At 39.8% G+C, this 14,234-nt stretch overlaps 1 protein-coding gene across 13 annotated transcripts in view; it reads right to left on the bottom strand.

Annotated features, from left to right (window-relative positions):
* FTO (FTO alpha-ketoglutarate dependent dioxygenase) overlaps positions 1–14,234 on the bottom strand; it is a 397,366-nt gene that overhangs the window by 133,381 nt on the left and 249,751 nt on the right. The gene's annotated exons all lie outside the window — the stretch shown is intronic.

Genomic DNA, 14,234 nt, shown 5'->3' with positions numbered 1-14,234 from the left:
CCCTGACTCCTGTACCCTCAGACCTCCAGTCCCCTACCCTGAGTCCCCCACATCCTCAACCCTGATTCCATTATTTTAATAAACTTTTCTGTATTTCATTCTCTCTGCATTATAATGCTGACCAGACACCACTGTAATGAGAAACAATCTCATAAAACTGACTGTGGCCTCCTCTTGCCCTTGCATCAAGTGCTAAGTTCAACAATCTTCAGGGACAAACCTTGTAGTCTTTACTCAGGCAAAACACCCATTGAAGAGCAGCAAGATTTGACCCTAAACTATTTAATCATACAATAACAGGGGGCGGGAAGGAGAGACTTAAATGGAGGTTCTGTTTCTGCCACTGCAAGTGATGGGTACAACCACGTGCCTCCATGTGGCCTCACTTTCACATGCATCTGAAGGATTGGTAACTTACATATGCAAAAGAGAGAAATACAAGAAAAAAGCTTCCTTTAAAATTATTCTCTGAATAGATAGAGAGCTGAATACTGACATACACAGAAACAATAGCAAGTTATTAAATATTCACTTATTCCAAATAGAAGAAATTATCTGGGTATACCATTCAAAATAAATGAAATAAACAAGAGTTACCTTATCTTACTAATGCAGGTTTCTGGGTATTACTTACCAGTATAAAGTGCAGTGTAATATACTATTGAATAAGCATCTTAACTGTTTATATTTTTAGGCCATTGTTAGTTTGTTTCAACCAGATAAACCTGATGTTCCACAGACAGACAGAAAGACATACAGAGGGACCTATCCTACAATATACCAAATATCTTCAGCAAGATGCTGAGTGACCATTGCCCCATCGTGCTTGGCATTATATCCATACATAGTAAGACACAATCTTAAAGAGCTTACAATTTAAATAGAAAAGTCAGATGAAGGATTGAAGAAATGAAGCATTACTATCCTGGCTGTACAGATGAAGAACTGATTCACAGAGAGATTTACTGATTATTCCCCAAGGTCACAAAGGAAGTCTCTGGCAGAGCAGGGATCTGAATACAGAGTTTCTATGTCCACAACATAAAATACAAGAACATGCTTCCTCAACTCCTCTAAAATTAATGGTATTTGAGAGTGGTTGGTACCTTGTAAAATCAGGACAGACAGATGGAAAATGTACCATATTTGGTAATCTAGGTCATTAACAGCCAAATATTATTGTCATTTACACTGTTATAAATCCAGAGGGATTCTGTATATTACAGTGGAATTCCAGAGAATAGTATTTAGCTCATAAAGAGGAGGGTTATTAAGGATGATGAGTTTTGTAATTAATCATAACTAACTTCAATGGAATGTCTCTGGATTTACTCTAGTGTAACTGAAAGCAACTCACTGTACAACTAAATTATATACCAACCCTTTTATTTTAGCTTTTCACATTGTCTCTCTTATAGAGTGCTGTTACCACCACACTTCATACATTTTATGCGTACTAATTTTGTGTTAAAAAAAGATGTATTGAATGATTGATACAATTTTGTTTTTGTGTCTTTTTGCCAAAAAGAAAATATGGCTTTAATAGAAGTATACATCTGCGTGGTATTACATCCATGTAAAACAGATGTAAGCTAATTACATTTTCATTTAAATTGCTAAATAGCTACTTAAGTAAAAAGCTAAAATAACATACAAACAACAGTTACTATAATAACAAGTGTACTTAGAATTAAATGAAAGGGATCAAAGCTACAGCATACAAAATTTGAGCTGGTCTTTGAAAAACATTCAGTGACATTACAACATTGTATTGATTTACTCAGTAATTTAATGTCTCTACAGCTCAGCTAGAAGACACATATCTCAGTTTAGCAAAGACACATGGAGGAAAACCGTAGAGTACATGGAGGAAAACCGTAGAGTTTATAGGAAGACTTTGGGTTTCATGAAGATTAGATACACTCTAACAGAGTTTATGTTGCAAAATCCCAAATTGGAAATTAGAATAGCAATGCAATACAATCAGCTTGATTATAGTTTTAGGTACGCCTGTTGAGCTAGACTCAGAACTCAAGTCCTAAGAGTGAAATCAGAGAACAGTTTGGTTTTTTTTTTTTTATCAGAGGAGTCCAGTCTTTAAATGAATATCCTATTCATTTCCAATCTTTTGCTATTCAAATGCTGTATGTCCAATGAAACTAAATTTTATGGGTCTAATCCAAAACCACAGAGCTCAGCGGAAAGATTCCCTATTGATTTTACTGGATTTGGGCTCATTCTCTTAGTTTGAAAAGAAAAAAAATCTCTCTGCCATACATTGAGATTTAATTTAACATGAGGGCTAAAATATCAAAGGTGGTACATGGTCACAAACATTGCCAAAACCTTGAATTTAGATGCACAGACACAGAATTGCGTATGCAGCTAGGAAGCTGAAAACACGACAAATTGATCTGCTCAGAAATTTTGCATTAGTGTTTTTAAATTTCTTGAACTGTACTTTCACATTGATTACAGATATTGCTTTAAGAAAAGAGTAACAGTAATCTTCAATGTGCTCTGAATTCTCCTGCTTACTTTTCCAAACACTTTTCTATAAATGTTTGTTTGCTCACACTTTTCTGGTATTTGTCTTTTGCTTGCTTTCGTTTTTATGTCACTGGCTGCTCTTACTGGAGGTGGATACACCTTCCATTAGAAATCCCTAAATTAACTTTATGTTTTCTTTGTTAATTACACTCCTCAGGAAATGTTGGAGAGAATCCATACAGGAATGAGTTGGATACAAGTTTTGATTCGATAAAGTAGTCAGATCTTTTGATTCACAACTAATGGTTATTGAAGAGAAAATTTGTATTCAGATTATAATATATCTGATCATGAAAAAGATGTTTTTGTTAATTCTTAGCAAAAGTAAAATGAATATGATTATTGATCTCATTGTAGATAATAATGTACCTACAAGAATAAGAGTATGTATTTTTAATCTTCTCTCAATAAAATTGAAGGTATGAATGATTTTTTTCTCCAGAAAAGCCTATAAAAGTATTTGGGAAACAGAATTTCTTGATCTCTTTTAAATTCAATTTTAGGAGATTATAGCTTCTTCAAAAATGAAAAGGGTGAAATTTTCCATCTTTCAGATAAGACAAGACAAGATAGGCACTTATGATCATTAAAAATCCCATGGAACTTTATGAAAAAATAATTATCAGACAATCTTAGTCAAGTTTCTATCCTGGAAAGCGAAGTTACACACCTTGGTGCAGTAACTGTCGTTCTTCGAGATGTGTCCCCCTGTGGGTGCTCCACTGTAGGTGCTGGGCTTGACCCAGCACCGCGGAATGGAGATTTTTGCTGTAGCAGTATTAGGTCGGACTGCACATGCGCGGCGGCATCTCGCGGTGTTCGCACTCTTTTGTGCACTCGTGTGGTCTGGCTCCCGCCAATTCCTTGAAGCTGCCTTGGAATCCGGAAGATACAAGGAAAAGAAAGACTCTGAAGCAGGGAGGAGGGTGGGTAGTGGAGCACCCACGGAGACACACATTGCAAAGAGTGACAGTTCCTGCACCAAGGTGAGTAACTTCACTTTCTTTTTCTAGTGATGTCTCTGTGGGTGATCCACTGTACTAAGCAGCAGTACTCCGATGTAACAGGAAGGCGGGACTTGGAGTCCCTATTTGTCTGCCTGTGAGAGCACTGCAGATGCCACTGAAGTATCTGAGAGCCATCTTTGCTGTATTGCGTAATGTTTTACAAACGTGTCCTGCGATGACCAGGTGGCTGCTCTACAAATATCTTTAAAGGAAACACCCTGGAGAAAGGCTGTTGATGCCCCCATTGCTCTCGTGAGTGTGCCCTAGGTTGCATTGGAAGAGGTACACCGTCTGGTAGTGTAACACTCGGTTATGCAAGTGGTTATAATTTTTGAGATGTGCTGAGATGATATTGGCTGTTCCTTTCGATCACTCGGCTAGAGAAACAATGAGTAGGTCCGATTTTCTGAAGGGTCTTGTGCGTTTTATATAAAATGTAAGAGCTCTACGGACATCGAGCATGTGGAGAGATGCTTCACACGATGAAGCGTGAGGTTTCGGGTAGAAGGATGGTAGGATAATTAGTTTGTTGACATGAAAGGTCGAACAGAGTTTGGGGATGAATGCTGAGTGAAGCATTAAAACTACTCCATTCTTACTGAAAATGGTATATGGTGGTATTGACATGAGCTGACCATGTGTGCTGATGTAATGGCGAGGAGGATAACCACCTTCATAGTTAATATTTGTAGCGGTGTAGTAGTCAACGGTTCAAATGGTGGTGTGCTTAGAACCCCAAGGACTATATCTAGATTCCATGTTGGAGGAACAGGTTTGCTTAAGTTCATAAGGCCCTTCATGAATCTCTTGGTAATTGGATGGGTGAATAGGAAGGTACCTTCAATAGGTTGTCTGAAAGCGGAAATTGCTGCAAGGTGCACTCCGAGAGAAGCTAAAGTTAACACCGCGTGTTTTAGGTACAACAAGTAGTCGAGGATCACATGAAGTGGAGCTGAATGTGGAAGCAGCTGCTGTGTGGAACACCATGAAACAAACCTGTGCCATTCTGAAAGGTAAGTGGTTCTGGTCGTTTGTCTTCTACTGTGGATTAGTATCTCTCTGACTTGTGTAGAACAGAGGAATTTGGAAGGATTGAGCCAACTAGAAGCCATGCGGTGAGCTGCAAGGTGCGTATCTGGGGATGTCGCAGTGACCCTTGGTTCTGAAGGGCTGGAAATGGGTAAGGTCTGTATGGTGACATGCATCTAAGGAAGGGGAACTAGTGTTGATGCACCCATGCTGGTGCTATTACTATGACTGTGGCACTGTCCGTTTTGACGTTTTGAATGAGAACGGTAAAGAGACAACCAGCTGGAGAAAAGATGCATTAGCCTTACTGAAAGCATTGCTATGGCCTTACTCATCTTGAGGAAATTATCTCCATTAAAAGTAACATGACTTGACTTGTCACTCAGATGCTATTCTGGTGGTATCCTCTGTACAGTACAGATAGAAAAAACTTCCATCTTCCCCAATATAGCAAAGCCTTCTTACACTATTTTTAGAAATCTTGTGATCTTTAGAAACAAAAAGGAGCTCTGTATGTTCCTTTTCAACTGGCAAAAGTAACAGGGTAGTTACTTTATCATGAAAGGCTCAGTGTTTGTAGTGATATACATTAAAACACCAACAGTTCTAAAAAATGAACACATCCCTGACCCTATTTTGAAGGACCAACACACTCTAGTGTTTGCATTTTAAAATATTTATTTCCTTCATAAAATATCTATGTGTAGATCCCAGTCTTCAGTAAATATTCTTCTTTTCATGTTAGCAGAAATCCTAAATTATCATGATGCTGCATGCAAAAGTACATTTTGCACTTTCCATATCTGAAATTGTCCTGTCTTACCAGTTTCTAACTACAGAATCAGATGCATAAAACAGGATGCATGTGTCTGTGTGGAAAAAAATAGTATTGCCTTCCACATATTCATGTCTAGTCCATTCCATTCTAATTTTTTTCAATCTGGAATATTATTACAGGAAAAATACACTTTTCTAGTGAAGAAATAATTTAATTTTTCATCCAGGTTTGCTCCCTCAAGTGGTGCAGTAGCCCACTTCAGCAGGGAGAGAGTTACAAGCAAACCACAGGAGGCTTGCATAACGCTAGCTAATTAGGATGGGGAACAGTCAGCCAATCAGGGCCAGGCTTGGTCGTATAAAAAGCTGCAAAGGCTGAGAGGAGCACACTCTTGGTCCATATCTGCAGGGAGAGGGACCTAGCTTCCTGCTAGCACAGGGTAACTTGGGCAGAGAAGTGCTGGAGGAAGGCAGGGTGAGCCAGGGAAGCTCTGGCCTGACCCAACCCCCAGGCTGAAGGACTGATACAGGGGCCTGAGGGGTATCAGGGCTGCAGGGAAGCAACTAGGGCAGGAGAAAGCAGCAGGTCTACACCCTTGCCAATGATGATGAGTGGGCATTTCAGACTACAATTTGCCCCTGAGGCCATGCAAGCTGTATATAAGAGACTGGGATTCCCTGAAAGGGGAAGACCCCAGAGTGCAGGGGCACTGCTGTGGGGCAGTATCACGAGGAAAGGGCACCAGAGGATGGAAGGGACATAGGGCCTGAAGTAACACAGAAGACAGGTAATTGAGGGTGAGACAACAGTCAACAGTGGGCTCTCCAGGGTTGGAAGAGCTAATTCCTGAGGAGAGCAGCAGGAGGCACCACGGCAGTGAGCTTCATCCCCACTACACTCCCTTTTTAGATGAGGGTGTCCTTCCCTCACAAAATAGATGAAGTCAGAGGCTCTGGATATAAACTTTCTAGTCAAATATTTGTGGTGTTCCATCATAGTGAGGCTATTTTTCCTATATTACCTGCCACACAACTGTGATCAATCCAACCTGGCAGGGTAAATCACTAGCTACCAAGACAAACTCTCCAGCTCCTCATACCGGTTGCCTTCCACACAACAGGTCCTATCCTCCAACTTCAAGGACAAAGCAAGTTTTACTTAAGAAACCCATCAGTGGTAATTGGTCAGCAGATTCCAGTATCATGCCCCTTTGACTATATCTCCTCTGAGCTTCTAACTTGACTCACCCCTTCCCCTCTCTCTCCTCCTCAACCTTTTGCTTGCTAGAGCAAGCTTCTCTAAAAGCAGAAGTATGTATTGGTCTCTCCCATCCTCAGACAACATCTCAGAAATGCCAACTTCCTCTGTAACTACTGCTTCAATGCCCTTCACCTTTTCACACACTGAATATCTATAAATGTTGCTTTGAGTTCCTCCCCTCAAATTCCTTTCTGGATGCCCTCAGTTTGGTTTCTGCCTTTTCTGCTTCACTAGAATTGCCTTCACCAAAGTTTCTAATTTTATTTTCTTAGCCAAATCCCAGATCTGTATTTCACTGCCATCCTCTTCCTCTTCTCTGCTGCTTTCAACACTGGTGACCCCATGCATTCATTAAATCTTGTAGTTCCTTGGATTTAATTTCTCAATAATCACATCAATGATCACTCTTTTAATGTTTGTTTGTTTGTTTCAAAGGATCCTCCTCCTCCCACGACTCACATTTCTCTTTGGTCCTCTCTTCTTCTCTGTTGACATATTTTCTCTAAGATTTGGTCTACACTAGGACATTATTTCAAAATAACACCCCTTAGGTTGAATTTATAAGTGCAGTGTCAACACTACCAAGCCTATTATTACCAAATAATGGGCCACTTATTTGGGAGTGCTGCCTGGTTGGTCCGGTAGTGCTGACCCTTGGCATGGCAAGACCAACCCAGCAGCATCCCAGCTGCTCTTGGGGACGCCTGGGGCAGAGCAGCTGGGGTGCTGCTGGGTTGGTCACGCCGCACCGCTCCTCGGTGCTGCGGGGACCAACCCGGCAGCACCCCAGCTGCTCTGTCCCAGGTGTACCCAAGTCAGCTGCTGCTGAAACTGACCAGGGGCTGATTCCAGGAAGCCGGGACAGAGCTGCTCTGCCTCGGGCTTCCTGGAGTCAGCCGCTGGTCAGTTTTAGCAGCGGCTGAATCGGGGAAGCTGGGGGCAGAGCAGCTCCAATGGTCCGGCTGCCCAGAGCACTTCCGGGTTCCTGATGGTGCCGGACCATCAGGAGTGCCGGACCATCAGATGCCGGACCATCGGAGTTTTACTGTAGTTATTTTGAAATAGTGTTAGTGTGGATGCTCCAGTGCTGCTATATCAGAATAACTACTCCCCAGAGTAACTCAAACTAATTACTCCCCAGTGCTTCCTGGGGCTCTAAGTCAAGGTAGCATGTCCACATTAATGGAGCTTGCCTCAGACTATTTTGAGGTTTCCTGAAATTAGCTAGCTCGATTTTGTAAAATTGGGAGTTAAGTCGAATTTAGTTATTTTGAAATAATTTCCAAGCGTGACATGCCCTAAGTAATCCTATGCATTCACACAGCTTTAACTAACAACTTTATGCCAACAATTTACAGCTCTTTTTTCTCCTTTCCTGACCTAGTTCCTTTCCACTCAAACTTGGATCTCAACCATCATCTTTCTCTTTGACATCTCTTTTTGGATATCTTGCCATCAAGTTAACCTTAATATGACCAAAACTGCACATACTTCTCAGGATCTGCTCCAATTCTTCCCTTCTTTGTCACTACACAGAAAGCTACCCCAAGTTACATGACCACGTCTCCATTAATAGAGAGAATTCTGCACCAACATATTTGAGATTCTATTTATGCAGGTATGCACTGACCTCAATAGCCAGAAAATTTCTAAAGAAACAGAGAGGAGGGTGTTTGCTACTTTTCTATTTTATATTATTGTATGGTGATAATGAAGCTATAGATATTAATTCTATTTGGCACTTTAATATCTTAATGGTTCAATTGGGTAGTATGGTTAATTTTATAGTAATATACTGCTTTAAAGATATCCCATATTATGTGCTCATAGTTGAGGTGAAGTAAAATCAATATACTTTGAATGTATAAAACAGTAACTACATGCAATAAAGTATCCTTCTGAATAAACAGCCAGAACCCTATTCAGGGAAAAAATGTAGAAGGAACAGAAAACTCCATGAACTGAAAGTGACAAAGTATCTTTATACAGGAGGATGTGGAAATGCGGTAAAAGAGAAGGACTTTGGTTTCTCTAAAGATGCTCTGAGAACAGCAGAGACATCCCCTGGATCTTGGGCAGCAGACACTTGTCCCTCATCACAAGCTGATAAAAGGCCATATATTTGAGTCTACCAATCGCCATCCTGCCACAATCTATTTAAAAGAGCTGATACTTCACACCCATCATAAACTGTACCGCATTTGCATCCAATTTATTTTTCCTCCAACTATGCACATGGAGTTGAAGAAGATACCAAACTCATGGTGTACCTGCAGTGGGGCTTTTGCAGCCTCTGAGAATAGAAGGACATATCTTGCAATTGTTGCTTTCTTTGCTTTGCATGTTCCTGTCATGAACCCACTTGTGCAAGTGGAGAGGGATGATTAAACATTCTGTTTTTAAAGCAATTTTACCAATTAAGACACATGCACATTTTAAAATTTTAGTTGGGCCTTTGCATGCAAATTTGCTGAAACTAACCTCACCATGTAACAGGATAAAAGCAATTTGATTTTAGTAAGTGGCAGCTGGAAAGAACCCAGTAATTTCAAAGAAATAATATGGAAAGAACAGAAGACATAAAATGGAAAGAATGCACAGAGAACTCCTTCTGGGACCCTTAAAGTTTTATGAGCATAGCCCCAGCAAAAGATCTCTGAACATGTAAATGTAAATTAATTGAAGCAATTGAATCTACCTGCATAAATTTGTTATGCTTAACAATTAAAATCGGTTTAAATGTTAATGATCTAAATTTTAATGTGTGCCCCCCATTAAATGCAGAGAAACCTTTTGCAGTTTAATCAATATTAACAGGAGGGAAACACGAAAGTATCCAGGCCACTATAAAACATACAATATGAAAAGCTACTGGAGAATAGGAATTCTTGGGGAAGTTTTCTATAAATAGTTACACATGATTCTACATTCTGTTATGCATATTGTGTAATGGAAACATTGCCAAGAGTGATTTTAAGAAGAAAGAAACTGACATTTCTGAAGGAAACTTGGGAAGATTATTTCATCACAAAGGATTGGTGAAGTATATACTAACCAACAACTGTATATTAGAGGTCTAACTTGAAACTCTAAGAAGGAGTAGGATGACATTTAAAATAATCCATTTATCACTATCTCTTGTACACAAAATGTCAGTGACAACCTCGTAGTATTCAGAATTGTTAGGTAGCGATTGTCTTTGAAAATGAACCTGCAGTGTAATATTAGTTCAGTGTTCTAATATCCTTCAGCTGTGTTTTATATGTGAGTTAATCATATTTTGCATAATTTTTAATATGGTCATTTAAAACAACAACAAGCCTCATCTGTCAACGTATACCTTTTCATTTCCTGAAAGATGAATTCTCTGCATGTTCATTGGTGTTCAAGCCAATAAATGAATTGGCTGGATACTCTCATAATTAGGCAAATGGATTTTACACTGTATTTTAACTTGATTTCTTTGTCTAATTACATTTTTTACTTTTTATCAGTTCTCGTAACAACAGGGACCACGTCCTGGCTCATGTCCCTCCTGAGCTTGGTGCAGCTTGAAAGAGAAGGGAAAAGGTAGCTATGAACCTATCTTTATGCTACTCCTGAACACGAGGCTGACCTCAGAAATGTTCTACTTTTGTGCCCACCTGGCCCTTACAGCAGCTGGGGATTGCCAATGGCATAAAAACAGAGTGACAGGAAGAATGGCACAGGTGGTACTGTCACCTTTACATCACAGGATCATGCCACCATGCAGAGGAAATCCTCAGTTGGCTGGATCCCTGGATTTATGAGTACTTTGCCCTACCACAGAATCCCTTACAATCTGGCCCAGTCTCTGACTCTGAATAAACCACAGCTACGAGTATCCAGAAGTGATATTCCAGTCCCTTGCATAGGCAAATTCAGATCCTAGCTCATTGTTTCCAAGTGTATATGTGAGTTTTCTCTGATGGTACATGGATAAACTCTGATCTGGTTCAGTTTCCATATTTTATTTTCATAGCACACAAGTTTATGAGAGGAAAGAAGATGTATGAAGATAATGAGCATTTAACACCAGATTAAAATAATCACTATTATTATTAAATTGTTTACCCACAATTTTCTAGAAACTTTCTGGATGCATACAGAGAATGCCTCCTTCCTTAGTGAACAGCTTACAAATTAGAAATCAACTAGGCTAGAGAAGGGATGCATTATTTAAAAAATGAAAATCCCACGGCATCCTTAGAGAAAGCAGCTAAAAACAATAGTATTTAAAGGTGATTGAATTACTAAGAGTGAAGAGGTGCAGGAGGACCATGGGCTGGAGGTACCACTACAACCACAAAGCAACAACCATTTCACTTACCTACATGCCTCTATCTTCCATCCAAGACAAGTTTCCCAATCAATTGTTTACATCCAGGCCCGAAGATACAACCGGATTTGCGCCAATCCCTTAGACGGAGACAAACACCTACAGGATCTCTATCAGGCATTCTTAAAATTTAAATACCCATCCAGAGAAGTAAAAAAAAAAAGATTGACAGAGACAGACAAGTATCCAGGCATAAGCTTCTTCAAGATATGCCCAACAAACAAAATAACAAGACACGACTGCTCATTACCTACAGCCCCAACTTAAACCCCTCCAACACATTATTAACAATCTACAACCTATCAGGGAAAATGACCCCTCACTCTCACAGGCCTTGGGGGCCAGGCCAATCCTCACCTACAGACAACCGTTAACCTGAAAAAAATTATTTTCAGCAACCACACAGCACACCTCCATCATCCTCATCCAGGAACTCATCACTGTAATCAACTCCGGTGCCAACTCTGTCCCCACATCTATACAAGTGACGTCATCACAGGACCTAACCACATAAGCCACCACATCAGAGGCTCATACAACTGCACATCCACAGATGTGAACTCTGCCATCAAGGGACATTATTAAGGGCCCAAAAGCAAACTATTCCACTACGTAGGAAAGACAGAAAGTATGACAGAAGACTACCTTGGATCAATTGGGAGATCTTATACGATCTAAAAATAAAAAAAGGAGTTGTATAAAAGTGGAAACTTGGTCAAATTACAAAGGATGAATATAAGCAAACAACACAGGTATGCAGAGGCAAGATTAGAAAGGTAAAGGCACAAATCAAGCTAAATCTAGCTAGAGGCATAAATGGTAAAAAGAAGATGTTCTATAAGTATATTAGGAGCAAGAGGAAGACCAAGGACAGGGTAGGCCCATTGCTCAGTGAAGAGGCAAAAACAATAATAAGAAATTTGGAAATGGAACAGGTGCTTAATGACTTCTTTGTTTCAGTTTTCACCAAGAAGATGGATGGTGACAAGATGCCTAACAGAAAATGCTAGTAGAAATTGGGGTAGATTCAGAAGTTAAAATAAAAGAAGAAGTTACCAATTACTTAGAAAAGTTAGATGTATGCAAGTCATCAGGAGCTGTTGAAATGAATCCTAGAATACTCAGGGAGATGATAGAGGAGGTATCTCAGCCTTTAGCTATCATCTTTGAAAAATCATGGAAGTCAGGAAAGATTCCAGAAAACTGGAAAAGGGCAAATATAGTGCCCATCTATAAAAAGGGAAATAAGAACAACCCAGGAAACTACAGACCAGTCACTTTAACTTCTGTGCCAAGAAAAATAATGCAGCAAGTAATTAAGGAATCCATCTGAAAACATCTGGAAGATAAAGAAGTGATGGGTAACAGCAAGTGTGGATTTATAAAGAACAAATCATGTCAAACCAATCTGATAGTTTTCTTTGATGAGATATCAAGCCTTGTGGATAAGGGAGAAGTGGTAGACGTGTCATACCTAGACTTTAGTAAGGCAATTGACATGGTCTCGCATGACCTTCCTATCAATAAACTAGGAAAATGCAACCTAGATGGGGCTACTATAAGGTGGGTGCATAACTGGCTGGACAACTGTTCTCAGAGAGTATTGTGCCCAGTTCTGGGCACTACATTTCAAGAAAGATAAGGAGAAATAGGAGAAGATCCAGAGAAAAGCAACAAAAATGAGTAAAGGTCTAGAAAATATGACCTATGAGGGACTGAAAGACTGAAAGAACTGGGCTTGTATAGTTTAGAAAAGAGAAGACAGAGAGGGGACATGATAGCAGTTTTCAAGTATCTAAAAGAGTGTTACAGGGAGGAGGGAGAAAAATGGTTCTCCTTAGCCGCTGAGGATAGGACATGAGGCAATGGGCTTAAATTGCAGCAAGAGAGGTTTAGGTTGGACATTAGGAAAAACTTCCCAACTATCAGGGTGGTTAAGCACTGGAATAAGTTGCCTAGAAGGATTGTGGAATCTCCATCAGTGGAGATATTCAAGAGCAAGTTGGACTGATACCTGTCAGGGATGATCTAGACAGTGCTTGTTCCTGATGTGAGGGCAGGTGACTGGACTCGATGACCTCTTGAAGTCCCTTCCAGTTCTATGATTATAAGAGCCAGCAATACCCCTATGCCGTATATATTGGCCAAACTGGACAGTCTATACAAGAAAGGATTAATGGACACAGATCAGATATTCAAAATGGTAACACAGACAAACCGGTTGTGGAACATTTTAACTTGTCAGAGTTACTCAGTAATGGATCTACAAGTGACTACATTATTAAAAATAAATTTCAGAAACCAGCTTGAGAGAGAAGCTGCAGAACTTGTTTTTTTTACAAGTTTGACACCTTTAACCAATGTCTGAACAAAGACCTTACTTAGATGGCCCGCTACATTCAACACCTTAATGACATTACAAGTCAAGTATTGGGCATTTATAGCCCACTCTATTAGCCTCATTGAGCATGGACATGCTAATTGACACTCTAATTGACAATTTTTTCCCTGTTCTTTTTCTCTCCATCTCCTCTAATTGACAGTTTTTCCCTTTTTTCCTTTCCTTCCCATCCCCTTTTTCTGCTATTTATTACAACTCTGAACCCCTGGCTCTATTCATCTGAAGAAGTAGGCTGTACTCACAAAAGCTCATGATACCGTCTATAATTTTGTTAGTCTCTAAGGGTACATCTACACTGCAACACAATTTCGAAATAACTAGCGCTATTCTGAAATAACAGTCTACACAGTAGGCAGTTATTTTGAAATAGTGTCAAAATATTGTCAAGCTGGAGGACTTCTTACTCTAACTCCTGTAACCCTCATTGTACGAGGAATAAGGAAAGTCGGAAGAAGAGTGCTCTATTTCGAAATAAGTGCTCTGTACATGCCCCCTATTTCAAAATAAGATATGCAATTGACATAGCTCAATTTTTGTAGCTTATTTCGAGTTAAGCTCTCCAGTGTAGGCATACCCTACAGTACTGCAGGACTACGTACTGTTTTTTTAAGTTTTCTCCCTCTTCTGATTAAAGCCCTTCTGCTAAAGGGAAATCCTCATTCACAAGATTCTACTAAACCCCTACAGACACGTGAACATGATCAGTAATACAATTCTTTATTTCATGTAAATGTGATGCTCAGAACATGGCGTAGTTTGTGTTTCAAATGGAATCTCTCAAGTAAGTATTATCTTGTGATGTTCAGTAAATGGAATGAGTGTTGGGAGTATAAAGAACACTAAAGATGT

This window comes from Pelodiscus sinensis, chromosome 12, assembly GCF_049634645.1.
Source record: "Pelodiscus sinensis isolate JC-2024 chromosome 12, ASM4963464v1, whole genome shotgun sequence".
Taxonomy (NCBI): domain Eukaryota; kingdom Metazoa; phylum Chordata; order Testudines; family Trionychidae; genus Pelodiscus; species Pelodiscus sinensis.
The sequence above is the reverse complement of the archived record's forward strand: the minus strand, read 5'-3'. Positions and strand labels throughout refer to the sequence as shown.